This window comes from Phalangium opilio, unplaced genomic scaffold (assembly GCF_054372755.1).
Source record: "Phalangium opilio isolate 3A_F unplaced genomic scaffold, DU_Popi_V2 ptg000082l_1, whole genome shotgun sequence".
Taxonomy (NCBI): Eukaryota; Metazoa; Arthropoda; class Arachnida; order Opiliones; family Phalangiidae; genus Phalangium; species Phalangium opilio.
In genome coordinates this window covers 14,925,747-14,946,691 of record NW_028324189.1, presented here as the reverse complement: position 1 = coordinate 14,946,691, position 20,945 = coordinate 14,925,747, and the positions used below count along the sequence as shown (strand labels likewise).

The 20,945-nt window shown below is 46.8% G+C and overlaps 5 non-coding genes across 5 annotated transcripts; all 5 read left to right on the top strand.

The window, feature by feature from the left end:
* The first annotated feature begins 5,825 nt into the window (after positions 1-5,825).
* Positions 5,826-5,898, top strand: TRNAH-GUG (transfer RNA histidin (anticodon GUG)). The gene has a single exon. It is a non-coding gene; the product is annotated as a tRNA-His (tRNA).
* Positions 5,899-6,119: 221 nt separating this feature from the next.
* Positions 6,120-6,192, top strand: TRNAH-GUG (transfer RNA histidin (anticodon GUG)). Its single transcript has one exon. It is a non-coding gene; the product is annotated as a tRNA-His (tRNA).
* A 1,695-nt stretch (positions 6,193-7,887) lies between these two features.
* TRNAH-GUG (transfer RNA histidin (anticodon GUG)) lies at positions 7,888-7,960 on the top strand. The gene has a single exon. It is a non-coding gene; the product is annotated as a tRNA-His (tRNA).
* A 74-nt stretch (positions 7,961-8,034) lies between these two features.
* TRNAH-GUG (transfer RNA histidin (anticodon GUG)) lies at positions 8,035-8,107 on the top strand. Its single transcript has one exon. It is a non-coding gene; the product is annotated as a tRNA-His (tRNA).
* Positions 8,108-9,063: 956 nt separating this feature from the next.
* Positions 9,064-9,136, top strand: TRNAH-GUG (transfer RNA histidin (anticodon GUG)). Its single transcript has one exon. It is a non-coding gene; the product is annotated as a tRNA-His (tRNA).
* Positions 9,137-20,945: the final 11,809 nt, after the last annotated feature.

The following is a 20,945-nucleotide window of genomic DNA, read 5'->3' as shown; positions in this document are numbered from 1 at the left end:
GGGAGCGGTGTTGTGAGGTCTCAGATGTGACGTAAAAAGTCAAGGTTTTTACACAATACCTGACGAGCATTTAATTTTTGGGCTTCCGTGGCGCAATGGTTAGCGCGTTCAGCTGTTAATCGAAAGGTTGGTGGTTCGAGCCCACCCGGGAAAGGTGTTGTGGGGTCTCAAATGTAACGTAGAAAGCCAAAGTTTTTCCACAATACCTGACAACCATTTAATTTCTGAGCTTCCGTGGATCAATGGTTAGCGCGTTCGGCTGTTAACCAATAGGTTGGTGGTTCGAGCCCATCCGGGAGCGGTGTTGTGTGATCTCAAATGTAACGTAGAAAGCCAAAGTTTTTCCACAATACCTGACGACCATTTAATTTTTGGGCTTCCGTGGCGCAATAGTTAGCGCTTTCGGCTGTTAACCAATAGGTTGGTGGTTCGACCCCATCCGGGAGCGGTGTTGTGAGGTCTCAGATGTGACGTAAAAAGTCAAGGTTTTTACATAATACCTGATGAGCATTTAACTTTTGGGCTTCCGTGGCGCAATGGTTAGCGCGTTCGGCTGTTAACCAATAGGTTGGTGGTTCGAGCCCATCCGGGAGCGGTGTTGTGAGGTCTCAGATGTGACGTAAAAAGTCAAGGTTTTTACACAATACCTAACGAGCATTTAACTTTTGGGCTTCCGTGGCGCAATGGTTAGCGCGTTCGGCTGTTAACCAATAGGTTGGTCGTTCGAGCCCATCCGGGAGCGGTGTTGTGAGGTCTCAGATGTGACGTAAAAAGTCAAGGTTTTTACACAATACCTGACGAGCATTTAACTTTTGTGCTTCCGTGGCGCAATGGTTAGCGCGTTCGGCTGTTAACCAATAGGTTGGTGGTTCGAGCCCATCCGGGAGCGGTGTTGTGAGGTCTCAGATGTGACGTAAGAAGTCAAGGTTTTTACACAATACCTGACGAGTATTTAACTTTTGGGCTTCCGTGGCGCAATGGTTGGCGCGTTCGGCTGTTAACCAATAGGTTGGTGGTTCGAGCCCATCCGGGAGCGGTGTTGTGAGGTCTCAGATGTGACGTAAAAAGTCAAGGTTTTTACACAATACCTGACGAGCATTTAATTTTTGGGATTCCGTGGCAAAATGGTTAGCGCGTTCGGCTGTTAACCGACTGAAAGGTTGGTGGTTCGAGCCCATCTGGGAGCGGTGTTGTGAGGTCTCAGATGTAACGTAAAAAGTCAAGGTTTTTCCACAATACCTGACGACCATTTAATTTATGGGCTAGCGTGGCGCAATGGTTAGCAAGTTCAGCTGCTATTCAGAAGACTGTTTGTTTGAGCCCTCCCTGGAGCGGTGTTGTGACGTCTCAGATGTAACGTAAAATGTCAGAGTTTTTCCACAATACCTGACGAACATTTAATTTTTGGGCTTCCGTGGCGCAATGGTTAGCGCGCTCAGCTGTTATTCAAAAGGTTGGTGGTTCGAGCCCACCCGGGAAAGGTGTTGTGGGGTCTCAAATGTAACGTAGAAAGCCAAAGTTTTTCCACAATACCTGACAACCATTTAATTTCTGAGCTTCCGTGGATCAATGGTTAGCGCGTTCGGCTGTTAACCAATAGGTTGGTGGTTCGAGCCCATCCGGGAGCGGTGTTGTGTGATCTCAAATGTAACGTAGAAAGCCAAAGTTTTTCCACAATACCTGACGACCATTTAATTTTTGGGCTTCCGTGGCGCAATAGTTAGCGCGTTCGGCTGTTAACCAATAGGTTGGTGGTTCGACCCCATCCGGGAGCGGTGTTGTGAGGTCTCAGATGTGACGTAAAAAGTCAAGGTTTTTACATAATACCTGACGAGCATTTAACTTTTGGGCTTCCGTGGCGCAATGGTTAGCGCGTTCGGCTGTTAACCAATAGGTTGGTGGTTCGAACCCATCCGGGAGCGGTGTTGTGAGGTCTCAGATGTGACGTAAAAAGTCAACTTTTTTACACAATACCTGACGAGCATTTAATTTTTGGGCTTCCGTGGCGCAATGGTTAGCGCGTTCAGCTGTTAATCGAAAGGTTGGTGGTTCGAGCCCACCCGGGAAAGGTGTTGTGGGGTCTCAAATGTAACGTAGAAAGCCAAAGTTTTTCCACAATACCTGACAACCATTTAATTTCTGAGCTTCCGTGGATCAATGGTTAGCGCGTTCGGCTGTTAACCAATAGGTTGGTGGTTCGAGCCCATCCGGGAGCGGTGTTGTGTGATCTCAAATGTAACGTAGAAAGCCAAAGTTTTTCCACAATACCTGACGACCATTTAATTTTTGGGCTTCCGTGGCGCAATAGTTAGCGCTTTCGGCTGTTAACCAATAGGTTGGTGGTTCGACCCCATCCGGGAGCGGTGTTGTGAGGTCTCAGATGTGACGTAAAAAGTCAAGGTTTTTACATAATACCTGATGAGCATTTAACTTTTGGGCTTCCGTGGCGCAATGGTTAGCGCGTTCGGCTGTTAACCAATAGGTTGGTGGTTCGAGCCCATCCGGGAGCGGTGTTGTGAGGTCTCAGATGTGACGTAAAAAGTCAAGGTTTTTACACAATACCTAACGAGCATTTAACTTTTGGGCTTCCGTGGCGCAATGGTTAGCGCGTTCGGCTGTTAACCAATAGGTTGGTCGTTCGAGCCCATCCGGGAGCGGTGTTGTGAGGTCTCAGATGTGACGTAAAAAGTCAAGGTTTTTACACAATACCTGACGAGCATTTAACTTTTGTGCTTCCGTGGCGCAATGGTTAGCGCGTTCGGCTGTTAACCAATAGGTTGGTGGTTCGAGCCCATCCGGGAGCGGTGTTGTGAGGTCTCAGATGTGACGTAAGAAGTCAAGGTTTTTACACAATACCTGACGAGTATTTAACTTTTGGGCTTCCGTGGCGCAATGGTTGGCGCGTTCGGCTGTTAACCAATAGGTTGGTGGTTCGAGCCCATCCGGGAGCGGTGTTGTGAGGTCTCAGATGTGACGTAAAAAGTCAAGGTTTTTACACAATACCTGACGAGCATTTAATTTTTGGGATTCCGTGGCAAAATGGTTAGCGCGTTCGGCTGTTAACCGACTGAAAGGTTGGTGGTTCGAGCCCATCTGGGAGCGGTGTTGTGAGGTCTCAGATGTAACGTAAAAAGTCAAGGTTTTTCCACAATACCTGACGACCATTTAATTTATGGGCTAGCGTGGCGCAATGGTTAGCAAGTTCAGCTGCTATTCAGAAGACTGTTTGTTTGAGCCCTCCCTGGAGCGGTGTTGTGACGTCTCAGATGTAACGTAAAATGTCAGAGTTTTTCCACAATACCTGACGAACATTTAATTTTTGGGCTTCCATGGCGCAATGGTTAGCGCGCTCAGCTGTTATTCAAAAGGTTGGTGGTTCGAGCCCACCCGGGAAAGGTGTTGTGGGGTCTCAAATGTAACGTAGAAAGCCAAAGTTTTTCCACAATACCTGACAACCATTTAATTTCTGAGCTTCCGTGGATCAATGGTTAGCGCGTTCGGCTGTTAACCAATAGGTTGGTGGTTCGAGCCCATCCGGGAGCGGTGTTGTGTGATCTCAAATGTAACGTAGAAAGCCAAAGTTTTTCCACAATACCTGACGACCATTTAATTTTTGGGCTTCCGTGGCGCAATAGTTAGCGCGTTCGGCTGTTAACCAATAGGTTGGTGGTTCGACCCCATCCGGGAGCGGTGTTGTGAGGTCTCAGATGTGACGTAAAAAGTCAAGGTTTTTACATAATACCTGACGAGCATTTAACTTTTGGGCTTCCGTGGCGCAATGGTTAGCGCGTTCGGCTGTTAACCAATAGGTTGGTGGTTCGAACCCATCCGGGAGCGGTGTTGTGAGGTCTCAGATGTGACGTAAAAAGTCAAGGTTTTTACACAATACCTGACGAGCATTTAATTTTTGGGCTTCCGTGGCGCAATGGTTAGCGCGTTCAGCTGTTAATCGAAAGGTTGGTGGTTCGAGCCCACCCGGAAAGGTGTTGTGGGGTCTCAAATGTAACGTAGAAAGCCAAAGTTTTTCCACAATACCTGACAACCATTTAATTTCTGAGCTTCCGTGGATCAATGGTTAGCGCGTTCGGCTGTTAACCAATAGGTTGGTGGTTCGAGCCCATCCGGGAGCGGTGTTGTGTGATCTCAAATGTAACGTAGAAAGCCAAAGTTTTTCCACAATACCTGACGACCATTTAATTTTTGGGCTTCCGTGGCGCAATAGTTAGCGCGTTCGGCTGTTAACCAATAGGTTGGTGGTTCGACCCCATCCGGGAGCGGTGTTGTGAGGTCTCAGATTTGACGTAAAAAGTCAAGGTTTTTACACAATACCTGACGAGCATTTAATTTTTGGGCTTCCGTGGCGCAATGGTTAGCGCGTTCAGCTGTTAATCGAAAGGTTGGTGGTTCGAGCCCACCCGGGAAAGGTGTTGTGGGGTCTCAAATGTAACGTAGAAAGCCAAAGTTTTTCCACAATACCTGACAACCATTTAATTTCTGAGCTTCCGTGGATCAATGGTTAGCGCGTTCGGCTGTTAACCAATAGGTTGGTGGTTCGAGCCCATCCGGGAGCGGTGTTGTGTGATCTCAAATGTAACGTAGAAAGCCAAAGTTTTTCCACAATACCTGACGACCATTTAATTTTTGGGCTTCCGTGGCGCAATAGTTAGCGCGTTCGGCTGTTAACCAATAGGTTGGTGGTTCGACCCCATCCGGGAGCGGTGTTGTGAGGTCTCAGATGTGACGTAAAAAGTCAAGGTTTTTACATAATACCTGATGAGCATTTAACTTTTGGGCTTCCGTGGCGCAATGGTTAGCGCGTTCGGCTGTTAACCAATAGGTTGGTGGTTCGAGCCCATCCGGGAGCGGTGTTGTGAGGTCTCAGATGTGACGTAAAAAGTCAAGGTTTTTACACAATACCTAACGAGCATTTAACTTTTGGGCTTCCGTGGCGCAATGGTTAGCGCGTTCGGCTGTTAACCAATAGGTTGGTGGTTCGAGCCCATCCGGGAGCGGTGTTGTGAGGTCTCAGATGTGACGTAAAAAGTCAAGGTTTTTACACAATACCTGACGAGCATTTAACTTTTGTGCTTCCGTGGCGCAATGGTTAGCGCGTTCGGCTGTTAACCAATAGGTTGGTGGTTCGAGCCCATCCGGGAGCGGTGTTGTGAGGTCTCAGATGTGACGTAAGAAGTCAAGGTTTTTACACAATACCTGACGAGTATTTAACTTTTGGGCTTCCGTGGCGCAATGGTTAGCGCGTTCGGCTGTTAACCAATAGGTTGGTGGTTCGAGCCCATCCGGGAGCGGTGTTGTGAGGTCTCAGATGTGACGTAAAAAGTCAAGGTTTTTACACAATACCTGACGAGCATTTAATTTTTGGGATTCCGTGGCAAAATGGTTACCGCGTTCGGCTGTTAACCGACTGAAAGGTTGGTGGTTCGAGCCCATCTGGGAGCGGTGTTGTGAGGTCTCAGATGTAACGTAAAAAGTCAAGGTTTTTCCACAATACCTGACGACCATTTAATTTATGGGCTAGCGTGGCGCAATGGTTAGCAAGTTCAGCTGCTATTCAGAAGACTGTTTGTTTGAGCCCTCCCTGGAGCGGTGTTGTGACGTCTCAGATGTAACGTAAAATGTCAGAGTTTTTCCACAATACCTGACGAACATTTAATTTTTGGGCTTCCGTGGCTTAATGGTTAGCGCGCTCAGCTGTTATTCAAAAGGTTGGTGGTTCGAGCCCACCCGAGAGAGGTGTTGTGGGGTCTCAGAAGTAGCGTGAAAAGTCAAAACTTTTCCACAATACCTGACAACCTTTTAATTTCTTGGCTTCCGTGGCGCAATGGTTAGCGCGTTCGGCTGTGAACCAATAGGTTGGTGGTTCGAGCCCACCCGGGAGCGGTGTTGTGTGATCTCAAATGTAACGTAGAAAGCCAAAGTTTTTCCACAATACCTGACGACCATTTAATTTTTGGGCTTCCGTGGCGCAATGGTTAGCACGTTCGGCTGTTAACCAATAGGTTGGTGGTTCGAGCCCATCCGGGAGCGGTGTTGTGGGATATCAAATGTAACGTAGAAAGCCAAAGTTTTTGCACAATAAATGACGACCATTTAATTTTTGGGCTTCCGTGGCGCAATGGTTAGCGCGTTCGGCTGTGAACCAATAGGTTGGTGGTTCGACCCCATCCGGGAGCGGTGTTGTGAGGTCTCAGATTTGACGTAAAAAGTCAAGGTTTTTACACAATACCTGACGAGCATTTAACTTTTGGGCTTCCGTGGCGCAATGGTTAGCGCGTTCGGCTGTTAACCAATAGGTTGGTGGTTCGAGCCCATCCGGGAGCGGTGTTGTGAGGTCTCAGATGTGACGTAAAAAGTCAAGGTTTTTACACAATACCTGACGAGCATTTAATTTTTGGGCTTCCGTGGCGCAATGGTTAGCGCGTTCAGCTGTTAATCGAAAGGTTGATGGTTCGAGCAAACCCGGGAAAGGTGTTGTGGGGTCTCAAATGTAACGTAGAAAGCCAAAGTTTTTCCACAATACCTGACAACCATTTAATTTCTGAGCTTCCGTGGATCTATGGTTAGCGCGTTCGGCTGTTAACCAATAGGTTGGTGGTTCGAGCCCATCCGGGAGCGGTGTTGTGTGATCTCAAATGTAACGTAGAAAGCCAAAGTTTTTCCACAATACCTGACGAACATTTAATTTTTGGGCTTCCGTGGCGCAATAGTTAGCGCGTTCGGCTGTTAACCAATAGGTTGGTGGTTCGACCCCATCCGGGAGCGGTGTTGTGAGGTCTCAGATGTGACGTAAAAAGTCAAGGTTTTTACATAATACCTGATGAGCATTTAACTTTTGGGCTTCCGTGGCGCAATGGTTAGCGCGTTCGGCTGTTAACCAATAGGTTGGTGGTTCGAGCCCATCCGGGAGCGGTGTTGTGAGGTCTCAGATGTGACGTAAAAAGTCAAGGTTTTTACACAATACCTAACGAGCATTTAACTTTTGGGCTTCCGTGGCGCAATGGTTAGCGCGTTCGGCTGTTAACCAATAGGTTGGTGGTTCGAGCCCATCCGGGAGCGGTGTTGTGAGGTCTCAGATGTGACGTAAAAAGTCAAGGTTTTTACACAATACCTGACGAGCATTTAACTTTTGTGCTTCCGTGGCGCAATGGTTAGCGCGTTCGGCTGTTAACCAATAGGTTGGTGGTTCGAGCCCATCCGGGAGCGGTGTTGTGAGGTCTCAGATGTGACGTAAGAAGTCAAGGTTTTTACACAATACCTGACGAGTATTTAACTTTTGGGCTTCCGTGGCTCAATGGTTAGCGCGTTCGGCTGTTAACCAATAGGTTGGTGGTTCGAGCCCATCCGGGAGCGGTGTTGTGAGGTCTCAGATGTGACGTAAAAAGTCAAGGTTTTTACACAATACCTGACGAGCATTTAATTTTTGGGATTCCGTGGCAAAATGGTTAGCGCGTTCGGCTGTTAACCGACTGAAAGGTTGGTGGTTCGAGCCCATCTGGGAGCGGTGTTGTGAGGTCTCAGATGTAACGTAAAAAGTCAAGGTTTTTCCACAATACCTGACGACCATTTAATTTATGGGCTAGCGTGGCGCAATGGTTAGCAAGTTCAGCTGCTATTCAGAAGACTGTTTGTTTGAGCCCTCCCTGGAGCGGTGTTGTGACGTCTCAGATGTAACGTAAAATGTCAGAGTTTTTCCACAATACCTGACGAACATTTAATATTTGGGCTTCCGTGGCGCAATGGTTAGCGCGCTCAGCTGTTATTCAAAAGGTTGGTGGTTCGAGCCCACCCGAGAGAGGTGTTGTGGGGTCTCAGACGTAGCGTGAAAAGTCAAAACTTTTCCACAATACCTGACAACCTTTTAATTTCTTGGCTTCCGTGGCGCAATGGTTAGCGCGTTCGGCTGTGAACCAATAGGTTGGTGGTTCGAGCCCACCCGGGAGCGGTGTTGTGGGATCTCAAATGTAACGTAGAAAGCCAAAGTTTTTGCACAATAAATGACGACCATTTAATTTTTGGGCTTCCGTGGCGCAATGGTTAGCGCGTTCGGCTGTGAACCAATAGGTTGGTGGTTCGACCCCATCCGGGAGCGGTGTTGTGAGGTCTCAGATTTGACGTAAAAAGTCAAGGTTTTTACACAATACCTGACGAGCATTTAACTTTTGGGCTTCCGTGGCGCAATGGTTAGCGCGTTCGGCTGTTAACCAATAGGTTGGTGGTTCGAGCCCATCCGGGAGCGGTGTTGTGAGGTCTCAGATGTGACGTAAAAAGTCAAGGTTTTTACACAATACCTGACGAGCATTTAATTTTTGGGCTTCCGTGGCGCAATGGTTAGCGCGTTCAGCTGTTAATCGAAAGGTTGGTGGTTCGAGCCCACCCGGGAAAGGTGTTGTGGGGTCTCAAATGTAACGTAGAAAGCCAAAGTTTTTCCACAATACCTGACAACCATTTAATTTCTGAGCTTCCGTGGATCAATGGTTAGCGCGTTCGGCTGTTTACCAATAGGTTGGTGGTTCGAGCCCATCCGGGAGCGGTGTTGTGTGATCTCAAATGTAACGTAGAAAGCCAAAGTTTTTCCACAATACCTGACGACCATTTAATTTTTGGGCTTCCGTGGCGCAATAGTTAGCGCGTTCGGCTGTTAACCAATAGGTTGGTGGTTCGACCCCATCCGGGAGCGGTGTTGTGAGGTCTCAGATGTGACGTAAAAAGTCAAGGTTTTTACATAATACCTGACGAGCATTTAACTTTTGGGCTTCCGTGGCGCAATGGTTAGCGCGTTCGGTTGTTAACCAATAGGTTGGTGGTTCGAACCCATCCGGGAGCGGTGTTGTGAGGTCTCAAATGTGACGGAAAAAGTCAAGGTTTTTACACAATACCTAACGAGCATTTAACTTTTGGGCTTCCGTGGCGCAATGGTTAGCGCGTTCGGCTTTTAACCAATAGGTTGGTGGTTCGAGCCCATCCGGGAGCGGTGTTGTGAGGTCTCAGATGTGACGTAAGAAGTCAAGGTTTTTACACAATACCTGACGAGTATTTAACTTTTGGGCTTCCGTGGCGCAATGGTTAGCGCTTTCGGCTGTGAACCAATAGGTTGGTGGTTCGACCCCATCCGGGAGCGGTGTTGTGAGGTCTCAGATTTGACGTAAAAAGTCAAGGTTTTTACACAATACCTGACGAGCATTTAACTTTTGGGCTTCCGTGGCGCAATGGTTAGCGCGTTCGGCTGTTAACCAATAGGTTGGTGGTTCGAGCCCATCCGGGAGCGGTGTTGTGAGGTCTCAGATGTGACGTAAAAAGTCAAGGTTTTTACACAATACCTGACGAGCATTTAATTTTTGGGCTTCCGTGGCGCAATGGTTAGCGCGTTCATCTGTTAATCGAAAGGTTGGTGGTTCGAGCCCACCCGGGAAAGGTGTTGTGGGGTCTCAAATGTAACGTAGAAAGCCAAAGTTTTTCCACAATACCTGACGACCATTTAATTTTCGGGCTTCCGTGGCGCAATAGTTAGCGCGTTCGGCTGTTAACCAATAGGTTGGTGGTTCGACCCCATCCGGGAGCGGTGTTGTGAGGTCTCAGATGTGACGTAAAAAGTCAAGGTTTTTACATAATACCTGACGAGCATTTAACTTTTGGGCTTCCGTGGCGCAATGGTTAGCGCGTTCGGCTTTTAACCAATAGGTTGGTGGTTCGAGCCCATCCGGGAGCGGTCTTGTGAGGTCTCAGATGTGACGTAAAAAGTCAAGGTTTTTACACAATACCTAACGAGCATTTAAGTTTTGGGCTTCCGTGGCGCAATGGTTAGCGCGTTCGGCTGTTAACCAATAGGTTGGTGGTTCGAGCCCATCCGGGAGCGGTGTTGTGAGGTCTCAGATGTGACGTAAAAAGTCAAGGTTTTTACACAATACCTGACGAGCATTTAACTTTTGTGCTTCCGTGGCGGAATGGTTAGCGCGTTCGGCTGTTAACCTATAGGTTGGTGGTTCGAGCCCATCCGGGGGCGGTGTTGTGAGGTCTCAGATGTGACGTAAAAAGTCAAGGTTTTTACACAATACCTGACGAGCATTTAACTTTTGGGCTTCCGTGGCGCAATGGTTAGCGCGTTCGGCTGTTAACCAATAGGTTGGTGGTTCGAGCCCATCCGGGAGCGGTGTTGTGAGGTCTCAGATGTGACGTAAGAAGTCAAGGTTTTTACACAATACCTGACGAGTATTTAACTTTTGGGCTTCCGTGGCGCAATGGTTAGCGCGTTCGGCTGTTAACCATTAGGTTCGTGGTTCGAGCCCATCCGGGAGCGGTGTTGTGAGGTCTCAGATGTGACGTAAAAAGTCAAGTTTTTTGCACAATACCTGACGAGCATTTAGGTTTTGGGCTTCCGTGGCGCAATGGTTAGCGCGTTCGGCTGTTAAGCAATAGGTTGGTGGTTCGAGCCCATCCGGGAGCGGTGTTGTGAGGTCTCAGATGTGACGTAAAAAGTCAAGGTTTTTACACAATACCTGACGAGCATTTAAATTTTGGGCTTCCTTGGCGCAATGGTTAGCGCGTTCGGCTGTTAACCAATAGGTTGGTGGTTCGAGCCCTCCCGGGAGCGGTGTTGTGTGATCTCAAATGTAACGTAGAAAGCCAAAGTTTTTCCACAATACCTGACGACCATTTAATTTTTGGGCTTCCGTGGCGAAATGGTTAGCACGTTCGGCTGTTAACCAATAGGTTGGTGGTTCGAGCCCATCCGGGAGCAGTGTTGTGAGGTCTCAGATGTGACGTAAGAAGTCAAGGTTTTTACACAATACCTGACGAGCATTTAACTTTTGGGCTTCCGTGGCGCAATGGTTAGCGCGTTCGGCTGTTAACCAATAGGTTGGTGGTTCGAGCCCATCCGGGAGCGGTGTTGTGAGGTCTCAGATGTGACGTAAGAAGTCAAGTTTTTTGCACAATACCTGACGAGTTATAACTTTTGGGCTTCCGTGGCGCAATGGTTAGCGCGTTCGGCTGTTAAGCAATAGGTTGGTGGTTCGAGCCCATCCGGGAGCGGTGTTGTGAGGTCTCAGATGTGATGTAAAAAGTCAAGGTTTTTACACAATACCTGACGAGCATTTAATTTTTGGGATTCCGTGGCGCAATGGTTAGCGCGTTCAGCTGTTAATCGAAAGGTTGGTGGTTCGAGCCCATCCGGGAGAGGTGTTGTGGGGTCTCAAATGTAACGTAGAAAGTCAAGGTTTTGACACAATACCTGACGAGCATTTAACTTTTGGGCTTCCGTGGCGCAATGGTTAGCGCGATGGGCTGTTAACCAATAGGTTGGTGGTTCGAGCCCATCCGGGAGCGGTGTTGTGAGGTCTCAGATGTGACGTAAGAAGTCAAGTTTTTTGCACAATACCTGACGAGTTATAACTTTTGGGCTTCCGTGGCGCAATGGTTAGCGCGTTCGGCTGTTAAGCAATAGGTTGGTGGTTCGAGCCCATCCGGGAAAGGTGTTGTGGGGTCTCAAATGTAACGTAGAAAGCCAAAGTTTTTCCACAATACCTGACGACCATTTAATTTTTGGGCTTCCTTGGCGCAATGGTTAGCACGTTCGGCTTTTAACCAATAGATTGGTGGTTCGAGCCCATCCGGGAGCGGTGTTGTGAGGTCTCAGATGTGACGTAAAAAGTCAAGGTTTTCCACAATACCTGACAACCATTTAATTTCTGAGCTTCCGTGGCTCAATGGTTAGCGCGTTCGGCTGTTAACCATTAGGTTGGTGGTTCGAGCCCATCCGGGAGCGGTGTTGTGAGGTCTCAGATGTGACGTAAAAAGTCAAGGTTTTTACACAATACCTGACGAGCATTTAATTTTTGGGATTCCGTGGCGCAATGGTTAGCGCGTTCAGCTGTTAATCGAAAGGTTGGTGGTTCGAGCCCACCCGGGAGAGGTGTTGTGGGGTCTCAAATGTAACGTAGAAAGCCAAAGTTTTTCCACAACACCTGACAACCATTAAATTTCTGAGCTTCCGTGGCTCAATGGTTAGCGCGTTCGGCTGTTAACCAATGGGTTGGTGGTTCGACCCCATCCGAGAGCGGTGTTGTGAGGTCTCAGATGTGACGTAAAAAGTCAAGGTTTTTACATAATACCTGACGAGCATTTAAATTTTGGGCTTCCGTGGCGCAATGGTTAGCGCGTTCGGCTGTTAACCAATACGTTGGTGGTTCGAGCCCATCCGGGAGCGGTGTTGTGAGGTCTCAGATGTGACGTAAAAAGTCAAGGTTTTTACACAATACCTGACGAGCATTTAATTTTTGGGATTCCGTGGCGCAATGGTTAGCGCGTTCAGCTGTTAATCGAAAGGTTGGTGGTTCGAGCCCACCCGGGAGAGGTGTTGTGGGGTCTCAAATGTAACGTAGAAAGCCAAAGTTTTTCCACAACACCTGACAACCATTAAATTTCTGAGCTTCCGTGGCTCAATGGTTAGCGCGTTCGGCTGTTAACCAATAGGTTGGTGGTTCGAGCCCATCCGGGAGCGGTGTTGTGAGATCTCAGATGTGACGTAAGAAGTCAAAGTTTTTACACAATACCTGACGAGTGTTTAACTTTTGGGCTTCCGTGGCGCAATGGTTAGCGCGTTCGGCTGTTAACCAATAGGTTGGTGGTTCGACCCCATCCGGGAGCGGTGTTGTGAGGTCTCAGATGCGACGTAAAAAGTCAAGTTTTTTGCACAATACCTGACGAGCATTTAGGTTTTGGGCTTCCGTGGCGCAATGGTTAGCGCGTTCGGCTGTTAAGCAATAGGTTGGTGGTTCGAGCCCACCCGGGAGCGGTGTTGTGTGATCTCAAATGTAACGTAGAAAGCCAATGTTTTTCCACAATACCTGACGACCATTTAATTTTTGGGCTTCCGTGGCGCAATGGTTAGCACGTTCGGCTGTTAACCAATAGGCTGGTGGTTCGAGCTCATCCGGGAGCGGTGTTGTGAGGTCTCAGATGTGACGTAAAAGTCAAGGTTTTCCACAATACCTGACAACCATTTAATTTCTGAGCTTCCGTGGCTCAATGGTTAGCGCGTTCGGCTGTTAACCAAAAGGTTGGTGGTTCGAGCCCACCCGGGAGCGGTGTTGTGGGATCTGAAATGTAACGTAGAAAGCCAAAGTTTTTGCACAATAAATGACGACCATTTAATTTTTGGGCTTCCGTGGCGCAATGGTTAGCGCGTTCGGCTGTTAACCCATAGGGTGGTGGTTCGACCCGATCCGGGAGCGGTGTTGTGAGGTCTCAGATGTGACGTAAAAAATCAAGGTTTTTACATAATACCTGACGAGCGTTTAACTTTCGGGCTTCCGTGGCGCAATGGTTAGCGCGTTCGGCTGTTAACCAATAGGTTGGTGGTTCGTGCCCATCCGGGAGCGGTGTTGTGAGGTCTCAGATGTGACGTAAAACGTCAAGGTTTTTACACAATACCTGACGAGCATTTAACTTTTGGGCTTCCGTGGCGCAATGGTTAGCGCGTTCGGCTGTTAACCAATAGGTTGGTGGTTCGAGCCCATCCGGGAGCGGTGTTGTGAGGTCTCAGATGTGACGTAAAAAGTCAAGTTTTTTGCACAATACCTGACGAGCATTTAGCTTTTGGGCTTCCGTGGCGCAATGGTTAGCGCGTTCGGCTGTTAACCAATAGGTTGGTGGTTCGAGCCCATTCGGGAGCGGTGTTGTGAGGTGTCAGATGTGACGTAAAAAGTCAAGGTTTTTACACGATACCTGACGAGCATTTAACTTTTGGGCTTCCGTGGCGCAATGGTTAGCGCGTTCGGCTGTTAACCAATAGGTTGGTGGTTCGAGCCCATCCTGGAGCGGTGTTGTGGGATCTCAAATGTAACGTAGAAAGCCAAAGTTTTTGCACAATAAATGACGACCATTTAATTTTTGGGCTTCCGTGGCGCAATGGTTAGCGCGTTCGGCTGTTAACCAGTAGGTTGGTGGTTCGACCCCATCCGGGAGCGGTGTTGTGAGGTCTCAGATGTGACGTAAAAAGTCAAGGTTTTTACACAATACCTGACGAGCATTTAACTTTTGGGCTTCCGTGGCGCAATGGTTAGCTCGTTCGGCTGTTAACCAATAGGTTGGTGGTTCGAGCCCATCCGGGAGCGGTGTTGTGAGGTCTCAGATGTGACGTAACAAGTTGGGAAAACCAAAATATTACCTCTCCGAGTCAAGAGAAGGACTACCTACAAACTTATTTACCCAGTTATGGAAATGTTTCTTTTTTTTTATGAACAAATACTGAAGTTAAAATTTATGAAATATTAAAGCAGTATACAGAGCATAGAAAATATACTGTAAATCAGACGACATTTTACATCCAATAAGGATATACTTGTACACATTAAAATCATCCGATGGGGGAAAAACGGGAAATGAAGAGATAAAACTTTGGAGGGATATTACCTTTACGTGTTTGTAAAGGCCCAATTTGCTACTCCTCAACTGTATACCCTCTATGTTCAAAGCCATATTCACAACAGGGTTGCCATGTAAACACTATCCTCTCCTTTCACCTCAACAATTTTCTTAGTTTGTCAACATGACGATTAAAGTTACATAACACCAAAGCTAATTTGTGGCTACACACACTGAAAGTAAACGTGCACCATTAAAATCATGATAACACGAAGCTATAATCCGATTACGATCAGACCTTTCACTGATCTGGGCTGCGTTCAGCAGAGCTCACCAAAAAAGACAGCGGATTTTGGAAAACGTTTACCGGTGAGATCTGTCGTCATAGCTTTTCTCCGGTCATCGGTGTTTTAAAAATGAAGCTAGCGCAATAAAGCCTGCAAGGTACAAAGGCTTAACAAAAATTGTATGATAACATATTTATGGAGATAGATAAGAACAACTTTTATAATTAAACATAGAAACTAACATATCTCTTAAAATTCTCGCGTGATCAACTGGTTTCACGTCAAATAAATAGCTATAGTCCCATCAGAACATAGAGACTAGAAACCCCAAGGAGTGGCAGGTCCCCTGCTCTACAAGCGCAAATAATATGTTGCTCATAAATTGGTACATGAGAGCTTCCGGCCCGTTTAATTTTGCTTAGCGGAAGTCGCCGTGTACCCATTGCGTGTACCATGAAAAGGGCAACAAGTTGGGGCATTCCTGCCACTCCTTGGGGTTTCTAGTCTCTATGATCAGAATCAGCAAGAGCTATTTGTATTAATTCCTCCATTTTTTTTTCGCCAAGCTGAGAACTACGCGTTTTACGTCACGTTATCCAAAAACCTGACTATTTTCTTTGGTGACCGCGCTGGCTCAACGCTGAGCACCGTGCCGTCAAAATTCATAACCAAAATCCCGTTCTGTAGGACACTGCTAACAGCGCTGAGCTCTGCTCAACGCGGCCCAGACTTCCACCATGATTATAAAATCTTAGCCTGATTATTTAAAAGTGTAATTAACTTTCGGCTCACTCTGAACCGTTAATGTCTCTGCATTACAGAAACGAAAACCTAGCGTTTACTTTATGGTTCACTAGGCCTATTGACAGATGAAAGTTCATTTGACCAATATAGTGGCGTTCTTCTTGAAATCACTTTAGAAAGGATTATGCTATAAACAGATGTAGTATAGCTTAAGTAATATATAAACATCGATTTCAAATAATAATATTAAAAAAAGTTCTTGGGATATCAAAATGAAACAGAGCTTTATAGCTACAAAACCACTAAAGGCATCGAAATTACGAAAAATATTTCCATATATTAATTATACATTATGAGAAAACCAAATATTAAGGTTTTGTAGGATTTCTTTCCACAAAACAAAGCGAACTGCTAACGCGATGCACTAACGGACGGACATACACAGACTAAAACATAGACTGCTTTTTAACTCTTTCCGTTTAAATTTTGAGTTGAGAAACAAGATTATCTTAAATATTAAAATAAATATAATTAATATTAAATATTTTCTTCGTTAGTTGTTCGCCTTATTGAGCGTTACATCGCGTTGATAAAGAACAATTAGACATTCTTGAGAGACTTGACTAATATTGGCGTTTGAAATGAAGCATACGCCGGTTGCATTACCTTACTCAAATAGGTAGTATATAAGGGTGTCGAACTACAGCTAAAAGCAAGAACAACCGCAATTGCGAAAACCTTTGGTGGACAACCCACCCTAGGGAGGCTAGACGTTTCTCGTAACCCTAGCTGATCGCCGCGAATGTCTTAAACCCAACGATGACGATGGAGTAGAAGCCAGGTGTACAGACTGGTGTCCAAGTGGAATGGACGAAGACCAGAAGATGGTGGTGATTAGAAGCCAGTATGTACAGACTGGTGTCCATGTGGGATGGACGAAGACCAGAAGATGGTGGTGATTAGAAGCCAGTATGTACAGACTGGTGTCCATGTGGGAAGGACGAAGACCAAAAGATGGTGGTGATTAGAAGCCAGTATGTACAGACTGGTGTCCAAGTGGAATGGACGAAGACGAGAAGATGGTGGTGTGAGAACTCAAGTAAAGGAGCCATTTCCGTGACTGTGAAAGCAGTTCGGAAATGGCGAACACGTTTGCTCCGATTTGGAAACTGCGAACGCGGTCACGTGGGTGTAACAACAGACACACACACACACAGACACACACACACGTCGAAATTAGAACCTCTCCGTGACATACGTCACTCGGAGAGGTAAAAAGTCAAGGTTTTTACACAATACCTGACGAGCATTTAACTTTTGGGCTTCCGTGGCGCAATGGTTAGCGCGTTCGGCTGTTAACCAATAGGTTGGTGGTTCGAGCCCATCCGGGAGCGGTGTTGTGAGGTCTCAGATGTGACGTAAAAAGTCATGGTTTTTGCACAATACCTGACGGGCATTTAGCTTTTGGGCTTCCGTGGCGCAATGGTTAGCGCGTTCGGCTGTTAACCAATAGGTTGGTGGTTCGAGCCCATCCGGGAGCGGTGTTGTGAGGTCTCAGATGTGACGTAAAAAGTGAAGGTTTTTACACAATACCTGACGAGCATTTAAATTTTGGGCTTCCTTGGCGCAATGGTTAGCGCGTTCGGCTGTTAACCAATAGGTTGGTGGTTCGAGCCCACCCGGGAGCGGTGTTGTGTGATCTCAAATGTAACGTAGAAAGCCAATGTTTTTCCACAATACCTGACGACCATTTAATTTTTGGGCTTCCGTGGCGCAATGGTTAGCACGTTCGGCTGTTAACCAATAGGTTGGTGGTTCGAGCTCATCCGGGAGCGGTGTTGTGAGGTCTCAGATGTGACGTAAAAAGTCAAGGTTTTCCACAATACCTGACAACCATTTAATTTCTGAGCTTCCGTGGCTCAATGGTTAGCGCGTTCGGCTGTTAACCAATAGGTTGGTGGTTCGAGCCCACCCGGGAGCGGTGTTGTGGGATCTGAAATGTAACGTAGAAAGCCAAAGTTTTTGCACAATAAATGACGACCATTTAATTTTTGGGCGTCCGTGGCGCAATGGTTAGCGCGTTCGGCTGTTAACCCATAGGGTGGTGGTTCGACCCCATCCGGGAGCGGTGTTGTGAGGTCTCAGATGTGACGTAAAAAGTCAAGGTTTTTACACAATACCTGACGAGCATTTAATTTTTGGGATTCCGTGGCGCAATGGTTAGCGCGTTCAGCTGTTAATCGAAAGGTTGGTGGTTCGAGCCCACCCGGGAGAGGTGTTGTGGGGTCTCAAATGTAACGTAGAAAGCCAAAGTTTTTCCACAACACCTGACAACCATTAAATTTCTGAGCTTCCGTGGCTCAATGGTTAGCGCGTTCGGCTGTTAACCAATGGGTTGGTGGTTCGACCCCATCCGAGAGCGGTGTTGTGAGGTCTCAGATGTGACGTAAAAAGTCAAGGTTTTTACATAATACCTGACGAGCATTTAAATTTTGGGCTTCCGTGGCGCAATGGTTAGCGCGTTCGGCTGTTAACCAATACGTTGGTGGTTCGAGCCCATCCGGGAGCGGTGTTGTGAGGTCTCAGATGTGACGTAAAAAGTCAAGGTTTTTACACAATACCTGACGAGCATTTAATTTTTGGGATTCCGTGGCGCAATGGTTAGCGCGTTCAGCTGTTAATCGAAAGGTTGGTGGTTCGAGCCCACCCGGGAGAGGTGTTGTGGGGTCTCAAATGTAACGTAGAAAGCCAAAGTTTTTCCACAACACCTGCCAACCATTAAATTTCTGAGCTTCCGTGGCTCAATGGTTAGCGCGTTCGGCTGTTAACCAATAGGTTGGTGGTTCGAGCCCATCCGGGAGCGGTGTTGTGAGATCTCAGATGTGACGTAAGAAGTCAAAGTTTTTACACAATACCTGACGAGTGTTTAACTTTTGGGCTTCCGTGGCGCAATGGTTAGCGCGTTCGGCTGTTAACCAATAGGTTGGTGGTTCGACCCCATCCGGGAGCGGTGTTGTGAGGTCTCAGATGCGACGTAAAAAGTCAAGTTTTTTGCACAATACCTGACGAGCATTTAGGTTTTGGGCTTCCGTGGCGCAATGGTTAGCGCGTTCGGCTGTTAAGCAATAGGTTGGTGGTTCGAGCCCATCCGGGAGCGGTGTTGTGAGGTCTCAGATGTGACGTAAAAAGTCAAGGTTTTTACACAATACCTGACGAGCATTTAAATTTTGGGCTTCCTTGGCGCAATGGTTAGCGCGTTCGGCTGTTAACCAATAGGTTGGTGGTTCGAGCCCACCCGGGAGCGGTGTTGTGTGATCTCAAATGTAACGTAGAAAGCCAATGTTTTTCCACAATACCTGACGACCATTTAATTTTTGGGCTTCCGTGGCGCAATGGTTAGCACGTTCGGCTGTTAACCAATAGGCTGGTGGTTCGAGCTCATCCGGGAGCGGTGTTGTGAGGTCTCAGATGTGACGTAAAAGTCAAGGTTTTCCACAATACCTGACAACCATTTAATTTCTGAGCTTCCGTGGCTCAATGGTTAGCGCGTTCGGCTGTTAACCAAAAGGTTGGTGGTTCGAGCCCACCCGGGAGCGGTGTTGTGGGATCTGAAATGTAACGTAGAAAGCCAAAGTTTTTGCACAATAAATGACGACCATTTAATTTTTGGGCTTCCGTGGCGCAATGGTTAGCGCGTTCGGCTGTTAACCCATAGGGTGGTGGTTCGACCCGATCCGGGAGCGGTGTTGTGAGGTCTCAGATGTGACGTAAAAAATCAAGGTTTTTACATAATACCTGACGAGCGTTTAACTTTCGGGCTTCCGTGGCGCAATGGTTAGCGCGTTCGGCTGTTAACCAATAGGTTGGTGGTTCGTGCCCATCCGGGAGCGGTGTTGTGAGGTCTCAGATGTGACGTAAAACGTCAAGGTTTTTACACAATACCTGACGAGCATTTAACTTTTGGGCTTCCGTGGCGCAATGGTTAGCGCGTTCGGCTGTTAACCAATAGGTTGGTGGTTCGAGCCCATCCGGGAGCGGTGTTGTGAGGTCTCAGATGTGACGTAAAAAGTCAAGTTTTTTGCACAATACCTGACGAGCATTTAGCTTTTGGGCTTCCGTGGCGCAATGGTTAGCGCGTTCGGCTGTTAACCAATAGGTTGGTGGTTCGAGCCCATTCGGGAGCGGTGTTGTGAGGTGTCAGATGTGACGTAAAAAGTCAAGGTTTTTACACGATACCTGACGAGCATTTAACTTTTGGGCTTCCGTGGCGCAATGGTTAGCGCGTTCGGCTGTTAACCAATAGGTTCATAACCAAAATCCCGTTCTGTAGGACACTGCTAACAGCGCTGAGCTCTGCTCAACGCGGCCCAGACTTCCACCATGATTATAAAATCTTAGCCTGATTATTTAAAAGTGTAATTAACTTTCGGCTCACTCTGAACCGTTAATGTCTCTGCATTACAGAAACGAAAACCTAGCGTTTACTTTATGGTTCACTAGGCCTATTGACAGATGAAAGTTCATTTGACCAATATAGTGGCGTTCTTCTTGAAATCACTTTAGAAAGGATTATGCTATAAACAGATGTAGTATAGCTTAAGTAATATATAAACATCGATTTCAAATAATAATATTAAAAAAAGTTCTTGGGATATCAAAATGAAACAGAGCTTTATAGCTACAAAACCACTAAAGGCATCGAAATTACGAAAAATATTTCCATATATTAATTATACATTATGAGAAAACCAAATATTAAGGTTTTGTAGGATTTCTTTCCACAAAACAAAGCGAACTGCTAACGCGATGCACTAACGGACGGACATACACAGACTAAAACATAGACTGCTTTTTAACTCTTTCCGTTTAAATTTTGAGTTGAGAAACAAGATTATCTTAAATATTAAAATAAATATAATTAATATTAAATATTTTCTTCGTTAGTTGTTCGCCTTATTGAGCGTTACATCGCGTTGATAAAGAACAATTAGACATTCTTGAGAGACTTGACTAATATTGGCGTTTGAAATGAAGCATACGCCGGTTGCATTACCTTACTCAAATAGGTAGTATATAAGGGTGTCGAACTACAGCTAAAAGCAAGAACAACCGCAATTGCGAAAACCTTTGGTGGACAACCCACCCTAGGGAGGCTAGACGTTTCTCGTAACCCTAGCTGATCGCCGCGAATGTCTTAAACCCAACGATGACGATGGAGTAGAAGCCAGGTGTACAGACTGGTGTCCAAGTGGAATGGACGAAGACCAGAAGATGGTGGTGATTAGAAGCCAGTATGTACAGACTGGTGTCCATGTGGGATGGACGAAGACCAGAAGATGGTGGTGATTAGAAGCCAGTATGTACAGACTGGTGTCCATGTGGGAAGGACGAAGACCAAAAGATGGTGGTGATTAGAAGCCAGTATGTACAGACTGGTGTCCAAGTGGAATGGACGAAGACGAGAAGATGGTGGTGTGAGAACTCAAGTAAAGGAGCCATTTCCGTGACTGTGAAAGCAGTTCGGAAATGGCGAAC